The sequence below is a fragment of the Paramisgurnus dabryanus genome, chromosome 10 (assembly GCF_030506205.2).
Source record: "Paramisgurnus dabryanus chromosome 10, PD_genome_1.1, whole genome shotgun sequence".
Classification (NCBI taxonomy): domain Eukaryota; kingdom Metazoa; phylum Chordata; class Actinopteri; order Cypriniformes; family Cobitidae; genus Paramisgurnus; species Paramisgurnus dabryanus.
In genome coordinates, this window is record NC_133346.1 from 41,303,799 (window position 1) to 41,314,704 (window position 10,906).

General features: G+C 36.9%; 1 long non-coding RNA gene across 1 annotated transcript; it reads right to left on the reverse strand.

The window, feature by feature from the left end:
* Positions 1-2,890: 2,890 nt before the first annotated feature.
* Positions 2,891-4,844, reverse strand: LOC135718141 (uncharacterized). The gene is made up of 3 exons (XR_010520581.1): positions 4,464-4,844; positions 4,171-4,226; positions 2,891-3,604 (listed from the first exon to the last, which is right to left on the reverse strand). It is a non-coding gene; the product is annotated as an uncharacterized lncRNA (long non-coding RNA).
* Between the last annotated feature and the right edge of the window lie 6,062 nt (positions 4,845-10,906).

A 10,906-nucleotide genomic window follows, 5' to 3' on the forward strand; every position in this document is an offset into this window, starting at 1 on the left:
AGCCATTTCAAACCCAGCCTCCAGTATCTGGGCCACGCCTTCTTATTTGCATACACTCATCAATCCTCAAATGCCCAATCCTAAATGATTAAATGCCCAATCCTAAATCCCTCAAATGCCCAATCCTAAATCCTAAATGATTAAATGCCCAATCCTAAATCCCTAAATGCCCAATCCTAAATCCTCAATAGCTAAATGACCAATTGCCCAATCCTAAATACAAACTGCCCAATACTAAATACCAAATTATTTTTCGCCTTAGACTTTCAGTTTTAGACTTTTAGTTTACAACCTGACCTGAAAATACCTCCATACCCTGATTGGTGGTTTGATGTGTCACGCGTGCATCTTAGTTTGCCCAGTTAAGTTTTTTATCCACTGGTTAATTAAAAGGAACAACAGATTTTTCAAAATGTAGTAGAGTAAAAAGTATGATATTTGACTTTAAAATGTAGTAAAGTAAAAGTTTCCCAAAATAAAAGTACTTGAATAAAGTATAGATACGCGAAAAAACTACTTAAAGGGATAGTTCGGCCAAAAATGATATTAAACCCATGATTTACTCTCACCCCCAAGCTGTCCGAGTTGCATATGTCCATAATTTTTCAGACAAACACATTTTCGGATATTTTAGAAAATGTTTTAGATCTTTCAGTTGATTAAATGTAATGTTACGGGGTCCACCCATAGTCCACGACCTTCAAGTCCAAAAAAAGTGCATCCATCCTTCACAAATTAAATCCAAACGGCTCCAGGATGATGAACAAAGGTCTTCTGAGGGTAATCCGCACAGTGTTGTTGTAGAAATATCAATATTTAAAACTTTATTAACGTAAATAACTACCTTCCGGTAGCGCCGCCATCTTAGTCGCGTCCGCTTTCAGGATGAGAGCTTACACAGCCTACGAAGGCTACTCTGCTGCTGCTCTGTGCCCCCGCCCTCAGAATTTGTCATACGTCACTAAGAAAAGTGCGTACACTACGCTAATACTCTCTCCTGAATACAGAGGAGTCTAAGATGGCGGCGCTACCGGAAGGTATTTATTTTCGTTAATAAAGTTTTAAATATGGATATTTCTACAACAACACAGCACGGATTACCCTCAGAAGACCTTTGTTTATCATCCTGGAGCCGTTTGGATTTAATTTGCGAAGGATGGACGCACTTTTCTAGTCTTTAGATTTTCTAAAGGTTACATTTATCCTCTGGGGTCTAAGGGATTTTTAGGGCCCTGGAGAAGTTTTGACCTGCACTGACATTTGTGACCAGTCACAGAAAGTAGTGACACAAGTCGGATCTGGGGCATTTTTAGATATTCACAGATTCTGAAAGTGCAGTTTCTAAGCTTTCCAACTATGTGTAACACATGAAAATCTGATAAGATTTGGAGAAATTGTGGCCATTTGAATATAACACATTCAAGAAAGAGAATGCTGAGAAATTTGAGAAAGAAGAGTTAACACTTTTCCCGGCCTGGAGAGACAACAGGGCTCATTAACATCTTATTTAGCTAAGCCAAACCCTGTAAAGCTGTTTTGAGATACAGATGTTCTAGCATCAAATGTAGTATGTTGTGAAAGAAGTCCGTATGACAACAGCCAGTGCAACCCCAGCCGTGTGCGCAGTTACTTCACATTAAATGAAGCTTCACTACACTGAAGCTACCCCCCTAGAAAATGTAGCAAGCTAAGCTACATCAATAGTAGCTTGCTACATCCAAGCTACTTTTTTATTTTTAACCAGTTTTATTATGTAATTATTAATTCAGTTTCAATTTATCATTTTGGTAATTATAGGCAATACAAGCATAATGTAGGCCTAGGTACTTCACACTGCATGAAAAGTGGAATTTTCGTCAGAATGTGGCACTGTAGATTGTTGTGAAACTCCAAGTATACGACTGCGCATGACAATTTGCAGCCAACACCGAAAACTGCCGTAAGTTGTCAGAAGTTGCCGTGGGTCTTGCTCTGAAGTTGTCCCCCCTTCCCCTAATTCTAGGGGAGGCTTTAACATGTAAATGAACATGGTGTGAGCTATACAAATGCAAATCAGGGTAGCAGCTGGGGGAGTTTTACTCAGGTGACATTCTGAGAGGTTTTAAACTTTGATTTTAATAAAATCTCTGGTATCAGTATAGCCAAATTACAAACTCTTAAATTGTAGCTTGAATTGATTATTTTCAAAGTATGCTACACTGTTAACCCAGATATTGTCTTAATGATGTAAACATTACTTAATATTTTGAGTTTTGGACATATACTTAAAAATATATTATACCCATAATCCTTTGTCCCTGAATATTATGATTATTTAAGCTTTTTTACAGAATTAAGAACTAATAAGAACTTTAACTACTTAAATATTTGTTAAAATGTCATAGAGGTTTATGCTCTAATATTATTCATGTTGTTTAGTTTTAAATGATAAATTACCTTTTTTGTTAATGAAAGTCACCGTTCAGGTGATCAGTGTTTATTGACATAAACAGCACATTGTATTGTATTTTTCGCAGTTTTGTGTGTGTTCAGTGGAGAATCAAGTTTATTCAATGACTGACTTAGTCATGAGTTTTGTGTTATAATACCATTTATAACACTAAGAGAATTATAATTATAAATGAATTAAAAATAGAAAATCTTTCAACTCAGTTAACTAAGCGGAGATGTTGGACAGAGTAATTCAAAATCATCTTTAGGTTTAATGACAATCATTTATCAAAATATTTTCTTCATCATTTATCACAATACTTTCAAAATATTTTTCCCTAATTTTTTTTAACTATCCCTTTAAGTAGATTCAGTTTGTCCAGGCTAACAGTATATATTAATATCTCTGTATGTCATTAGCAATAACCAATGTTAGGTAAAAAAAAGATACACAAAACAATTTATTTCAACAATTTTAATTGTTTTAACAGAGTTTTAATCAGGCTCAATTTGTGCATTCTATGCAAACAACATGTCAAACAACAAAATGTCTGTCTGGAAGGGAATGAAGCAAGGAAACTTGTGCAATTACATCACAGCTCAAATACTGTGCATAGTGGCATGACTACAGTTATTGAATTCACATACTGGTAATCCTGCCATACTTGTCCATCATATACATCTCCTAACACACCCTTTGGCATTTCCCGCTTTCGCCTTTCATCTAATTTCTCTTCAAATCCTAGTCTTTTAACAAGTCCTCCCAGAGACTGCACAACACTCTTGTATCAGTAAGAACGTATTGGATGGACATACTCTTCACCGCTTTCTTAGCAAGGCAGAGCCACATTTCTTCCTTAATGCAGACCTCTGCTGTGGGTGAATGTAGAATGGGATGTGATCACAAGTCCTGCAAACCTTTGTACCATCCCGTCTGAGCTCATAGGTTTCAGTAAGCATGTACACTGTCATACATTTTGGACAACCCACATACTGTAAGAAGTCGTCACGGAGGATACCAGTCAATTTCATCATGCCCAAAAGTTTCATTAACAAGTGTTCTGGTTTTTCACTTCTGGCCTGATCACTTCCATGCTCCTCCCCATCTTGTATGTGAGGATAGGGTTCACTCTGCTCCTCAGCAAGGATTTCCCCCTCTTCATCCATAGTCATCCTATGAAAATTTAAAGGACATATTTAAAACACATGCAATGCACATACTCAGCACCACCATTAGACCATTAGAGATGGAAAAGCCCATCGTTAATATGGCCATTTGAGATTGAAAAGTCCATCATGAATGTGGCCATTTGAGATTGAAAAGTCCATCATGAATATGGCCATTTGAGATTGAAAAGCCCATCGTTATTCGTTAATATGGTCATTTGAGATTTAAAAAGAACATAATATGTTCATTTCTCATCAATAGGGCCATTTGAGTATGAAAAGATTTGAAAACTGTAGTTGAAAAAGATCATGTGCATCTCAAACAGCTAGCTTTAGTGCAATGAACCAGTTAAGTACTTTGTGGGAACTTCATCCACTTCAACTTCATTTTAGGATTTTTTAATACTTTATAAAGTGTGTTTATACTTTAGTTGCTTTCATTAGTTAACTAACAGAAATTTAAGAGTGGAAAACAATCATGTGGGTGAAAATTGTTAGGTTTTCCCATTTCAGCTCTGGATTAGCATGTATTGAACTTTATACTAGTATATCCAAATGTAATTTCATGCTTACCACACAACAGGAGATGTCCAGGAAAAGACGAATGCTTTGGTCATCTGCTGTTTCGTCTGAAAAACAACAAACAGAAGATAACGTTATGCATTATAACGCGATATTCCTATTCAATTATAATTTACTATTAAAATAACAACAACAGTGATAATCAACCACATTTAACTCCAACGTTTTTGTTTAACTTGTTGATTTTATTTTACTTTACTTGTTGATATGTTTTAGTATTGTTTAAAATGATAACATACGTAAAGCAAGCCAAGCTTATATAAAAAATATGTATTTATGCTCACCGTTGTCTGAACTGAAATTCGCTGGGTGCGTTTCTTCAAATTCTTCAATCACTTCTTTTTCTGGGTCCTCGGAGTGCATTTCACTTTCACCAATCTCTCTAACTCCAGTAAAGTTATCTTCCGGGTCTTTACACATGACGGGACATCACTCACAGCGGATTCATGACTGGGTAGCAGCAGGCTCTGTACGTTATCTGACGTAGCCCTTTTGGATTTTTTTCTCCCAAACTCCATTTTTTAAATAGCGCTTTCTGTGGTTAAAATACTGTATATGACACACTTCAGTGTTGCAATGTTTACAGAAGCGCCGAGGTCGTTTCTTCAGTCTTGGGACTTTCAACTGACAGCACACTGTGTTGATTTCACACACAGCTTCGTTTGTTGTTTATATCATACGCATGCGCACACGTCTCACAAGATTTTCCTTATATCAATAACCTCGCATGTGATTGGAGGAGCCCGACAGGCTTCTCGCCTTCGTCCAATCATGTGCGAGGTCATGGTCACGGCTCACACAGCAGTGTCGACAAGCGTAACAGACGTTTGGTTTGGTGTTTGTAACTCTCCAAGAAGAGCAGACGGGTGCACAATCCCAAGATTGCGGTAAGAATAATTTTATGTATAAGCATATTTTTTGAAGTAGCCCAAGCTGTGTGTTTTATAACTAAGAGGTATTTTTTGTCTTGTAATTTACAGGAGGCTGTACGGCGTCTCTGAGGCACACTGCAGGCGCTATGAACCAGAGCAAAGGTAACGTTACGATTTAAAGAATATGTTTTTATTCTTGTATAAGGAAATAGATACGTTAATAGATCCGAGCTTAAACCCACACATTTTGTTTTCACAGACTAACGTCGCCTCATAACAAAGCCGTGACCTCCGATTTGCTTGGGGCTATTTCAGCAAGTCCAGATTTACTGCTGAGAATGACGACATTGTTTGTAAGTATAACTTCTAATGTTTTTCCTCATTTCTTGTTTAATTGTACCGTGACTCTTTTTATTAATACCAGTCTCATTTAATTGTTTTCCAGCTGCCCGTAAGACGTATTATGAGTCGGTACGCCGGAGTTTCAGATACAAACAACCTGAACTCGCATCGCAGGCGGAAAATGCGAAAAGTTTAGCTCGGAGTCGATCCAGAAGAAAAATGGTAAGATTTATTATATTAGATCAGTTTTTTGTCAATGTGAGTATTTTTCAGGTCACTTATTGTCCTTATTGATTGTATTACAGTTGCTGGAAGCGAGACGAAGTGTGTTGGCTGAGGATGAGATGGACATTTGGAAGTGCGCCACCATAGATCTCATATCTGATGAGGAATACGGCATTGTTGGCGGGGTGTCTGGATGGATTGTGCGGCCACCGCCCTCTCGCAGCCTGGAACTCTCCGAGCTCTGTGCCACGCTGCAATCCAGATTAGAGGCGATACCAAAGTACCGGGCAACTCACCATATACGCGTGAAAAAGTGACTTTTTTTACAACGTTTTTGAGGTTTTTTTTCAACACTTTGATCACTTTGAAAAAGATTTTTAGGGATCTTTCCCGAACGTCTTAGGCACTTTTTGACGTGTTTGGAGTACAATATAAGAGACATTATGCTGCTTTGTACATAGTTGTGTGTTTATAAATAAAGCTCTTTCTTTGAATAAACAGCTGTATGTTTATAAATAAACCTCTTTGTTTTCTCTTATATTCCTTGATGTTGTGAATAATGTAGTACATAGCACAATGACATTAATATATAAAAAATGATAACATAAATTATTTATTATTATTATTATTATTATTGGGGTTTACATTTATAATGAGCCAGGGTGCCCAATAACCCCCCTCTTTAGAGTAACGGCCCGACTTGAATTTACTCACTCGGTATTGGCTGAAGCCACTACTTTTAAACAAGAAAAATCCCTTGTGATTGGCTTGAAGTCATCTGCCAACCATTCACGGGGGATTTTACTTGTTTAAAAGTTGTGGCTTCAGCCAATACTGAGTGATTACATTCAAGTGGGCCATTACTCTAGTTTTGCTGCTATTCACATGCTAATTAGGCCAGAGACGCTCTAACTGGCCGGCAGAGGTTTCGCTGCTATTCATATGCTAATTAGAGGCATCGCACCCGCGCGGGGCTCTCCACCTACGTCATGGTTCGTTTATGACAATTTGTGACACAGACAAACGCGAAGCTCGCTGCTGGTAAATTGAGGAAAGCTGCCGAAAATTCGGGAGATTTTCGGGAGCCTACAGGCGCTTACGGGGACGAAAATCCCACTTTTCATGCAGTGTCACATTTTGGGGCTGTTTGCTGGACTTATCCTACTCCCAGAATAAAATGCATGTTTGAGCTGCCTTTATTCAAAAACACCTGGCCCTGACATATCTTAACACAAGGGGCTCCAACGTGGGCCCGCAGGCAGCAGGTAGCCTGCACAGAGTCTGTGAGGTGCCCGCCAAAGCACACTATATTAATAGTTTCAATTGTAATATTTATTACATGTTTTTATATTGGCTTGGCGACATAACCCAGTCAGAGGTAGAGCACGAGTCTTCACAGAATGCGAGTGTTAATGTTTTGTATGAATGAAGGCTGCACAACTCGAAAATACGGAACAAACGACGTCCTGTGTCGATTCAAATGACTTGCTTATTCTCAAATTCAGGACGACTTCAGAAATGTTTGGAAAATTGTAGCTTCCCATATGAAAAATAACTATATGGTTCATATACAACAAACATATATCTTTCTCCCTTAAAATGGTCAGAGGAACCTTCATTGTTTCATGTAAGTCCAATATGTGTCATATACAAAATCAGACCGATTATGGCCACCTTCATACTAAAAAGCACACATAAAACTTGTAAGGGACTTTTGGGTCATATATAAATATTGTAAGAAATCTTATATGAGTTCTATATGATAACAGTATGCAATGGTGTATGTTATAAGTAGAAAATATAGTAAATAACTGATATTCATATACAAATCATTTAAAGATCTTATATTGAATCACATGCTAGTTAAATTAAAGTCATACAGGATTCATTCACATTTTGTTTAATTTGTTTACATGTTTTTTATAAACATTTTATAGGTTTTGATTAGGAAAATGTATGTGCCTGCTCTTCGAGCTTTATAAGTTTTCACCTAATTATATATTTATATACATATTACAGCACTAATATTACTATATATCTACATATAAGCATTACAGATGATTTCAGTCAGTTTTACAATTTACTGATCATATATGATTTAAGTCAATGACTTGGAACAAATTTGCGATGGAAATACTTTTTTATTTTTAACACAAATAAAGTGACACAATCAAATTATACTCCACATAAGTAATTTTATATGACAACTTATGAACTGAACTCCTTGCTCAGGAAAAACAGAACAAACATTTAACAACAGAACACCCCAAACACACTGTCATGGCCATTAGTCATCATAGAGCATTAAGGTTTCAGAATCTTTTTTAGTTTTCTTTTTCGCTCTAATTTCAGTAAGTTTGGCATTGATGGCTGCACCAATGCTGGAGGGCACCACATGAGGCCACTTTTGCAACGTTGCTTCTGTGAGACAAATAAATAAAAGGCAGAAAGCATTTAGAAAAAGCAACAGAAACATGTAATTATACCTCATAGTGCAGCAATATAATTTGGATAAAGATACTCGCTCTACATAACTACAACACTGGCGGCCAGTGACTTATTTTTCAAGGGCACACAATGCGAAGCTCATCACAACATGTACTGTATGTACCCCATCAAGTGTGTGGCTCTTCATGTCAATTATGTGTTTGGTGCGTCATGTAAACTTATGTGAATCACACATGATGTCAAAATACATGCCTGCTGCAGATGCTTTGAAGGGGTTTATGACAAAAGAGACGCTCACGTTTGCCAGATAGTCGCTAAATCTTGTGTATAATTAAAGTTTAGTGTTAATTTAATGTCTTGCAAGTATTTTTTTGTGAACATGTCTCTTTTATCATAAAACCTCTTGACGGCTGTGAAGCAGGCACGTATTTTGACAATACGCATGATGCACTTAGGTTCACATGATGCACCAAACACACATTTTATATTTGCGGCCCTCAGAAGGGAAGTCACCGGCCGCCACTGAACTACAATTCTCTTAACTGATTTGAAACTTACTGTAGATGGCATCCACTTTTATTTTGTCAAGAGCCTGGCGTTGTGGCCCAGAATCCCTAGATGTTCCTCGAAGATTGCTGACAAGGAGCACATCAATTGGAAACACAGCTGTCAGGAGTGTTCTTACAAAACTGGAGGCAGAGTTTGCATTCTGAGCCACAGCCCAAGCCAGTCTGTCAACAAATACATTCGATCCAGGAGAAATTTCCACCTATATTAAGGAAGAGTACGAAAAAATGTATTATGTAGTGTTGCCAAGAGCTGCAATAGTTTTATATACATTACAGGGACAAAAGTTTTGAGAAGCCCACTTCTTATCAACATGTTTGACCACTTCTGTCATTAGAAATATGAAAGGGGTAGTTCACCCAAAAATTAAAAATCTGATGAACACGAAGATAGATATTTTGACAAACCATTCATGAGCACCATTTACTTTCTTATGCACTATTCGGACGGGATTAGTTTTCGAAACGACGTTTGAGTTTCAACGTGTCCCCCAGGACGTCTGTGATTTTATGTACCGATTCGGACGGGATTAAAATGATGCAGGCTATTCCAGAGATGGGAGTGTCTGTTTCATGCATTTGGGCGTTGCAGTACCACGTGCTCTGGATACGCGTGTTTGTAATGTTTAATATTTTGCTTTAAATGAAAAATTATGACAGAACATGTAATTTATTCATTTAATTTTAACAAATCAAAATAAAATATACAAATCCTACTAAAGTAACGTTAGCCTACGTGTTTTATATAACCGTCTGCTTATAATAAACACAAAGAAGTAATGATTAATAAAATGTAATATCTTTATTAATTAACATTACCATTCCGGAGCTGAACAACTTTGAACGGAGTTTCTTATAACGTTAATGATAATACAGTGGCCAGTCTTAACAGTGTATGATATTCAGTTCATCTTGATTTAATAATTTAATTTTGCCGAATGCGAAAAAACATTCATATCTGAATGAATGGGACTCAGGAAATACAATATACGCACATTAGTAATACCTTATATATCACGTTGGCCAAAACACGAAATGAACTGCGTTTTCTAAAGATATTGCGGGCAAACACAGACATTTGCATTCGGACGGGATTACATTTCTCAGAGGACCTCTGAGTTCGGCGAAAAACAGTCAGTAAATTGCTCTGGAATTCTTACAGAGGTCATGGCCGATTCGGACGGGATTAAAAACACAGAGGACCTCTGAGAAGCACGATTTTCTCAGAGGTCCCCCTGTAAAACTAATCCCGTCCGAATAGGGCTTTAGTATTCATTTATCCTACTGTAAAAGTCAATGGGGCCTCTGAACGGTTTGGTTGCAATTTGCAAACATTTACTAAGGTTTTTAACAACATGATAGTAAGTAAATGATGACAGAATTTTCAACAAAATAGACCCAAACATCTTTATGTGAATGTCCTAAAACTTTTGTCTATATAGTGCAGATGCTGAATACCAAATGGTTTATTGAAAAGTGCAGACTTCGTTGACTAGAAAATGTAGTACAATACCTGTTCTGTGGATACTGCTTTTGGTGGGGAGAGCTCTGTAACACTCAGTGGGAAACCTTTTCCACCTTCCAAGTCAGAGCTGGCTGACGACGTTGATGGACACTGAGACTTTAGGGCCATCTTCACTTCAGTGATCAGATTTGGAAGCTCTAGCAACAAACAAACAAAAAAGACATGATAAAGCAATCTCTAATACCTTTTAACCTACTCAACTGCCTAAGTGTAATATGATCATGTAAGCTGATGAAGTCAGTGTTGTGTTTCGCAAAGTCATGCCAAATGTTACAGAGGATGAATAAGTTTTAGGTATCTTGTAATATATTTGATAGTAATCCAATTACCAATAATTATTATTATTACCCATTATTAAGTTATTGATATCAACATATCAAGATAAATAATGATATTGAAACCAAATGGCAAATTAACAATAATTTAAAGTCCCTGTAAAGTCTGATATTAAATGTTTTCAGAATTTGTCATACCACAGAAAATGTGTTATTAACCACCCAGCCAAATCTAAATGATGGGAAAAAGTAAATAAAACATCAAAATCCAGTGCATCAGCCACCACTGAGCCACCATTTTAGTGTCACCTAAAAAAACTGAACTCATAAATGGTGAAAAACTGTTTAACAATCTAACTCTGCAATTCAGTAGTACATAGTTTACAGTTTGTGGCATGTTTCAGCAATACATTTCTAACAATTATAATGTGTTTAGAATTTGTTTTTTATTGAATTTACAGGGACTTTAAAAGT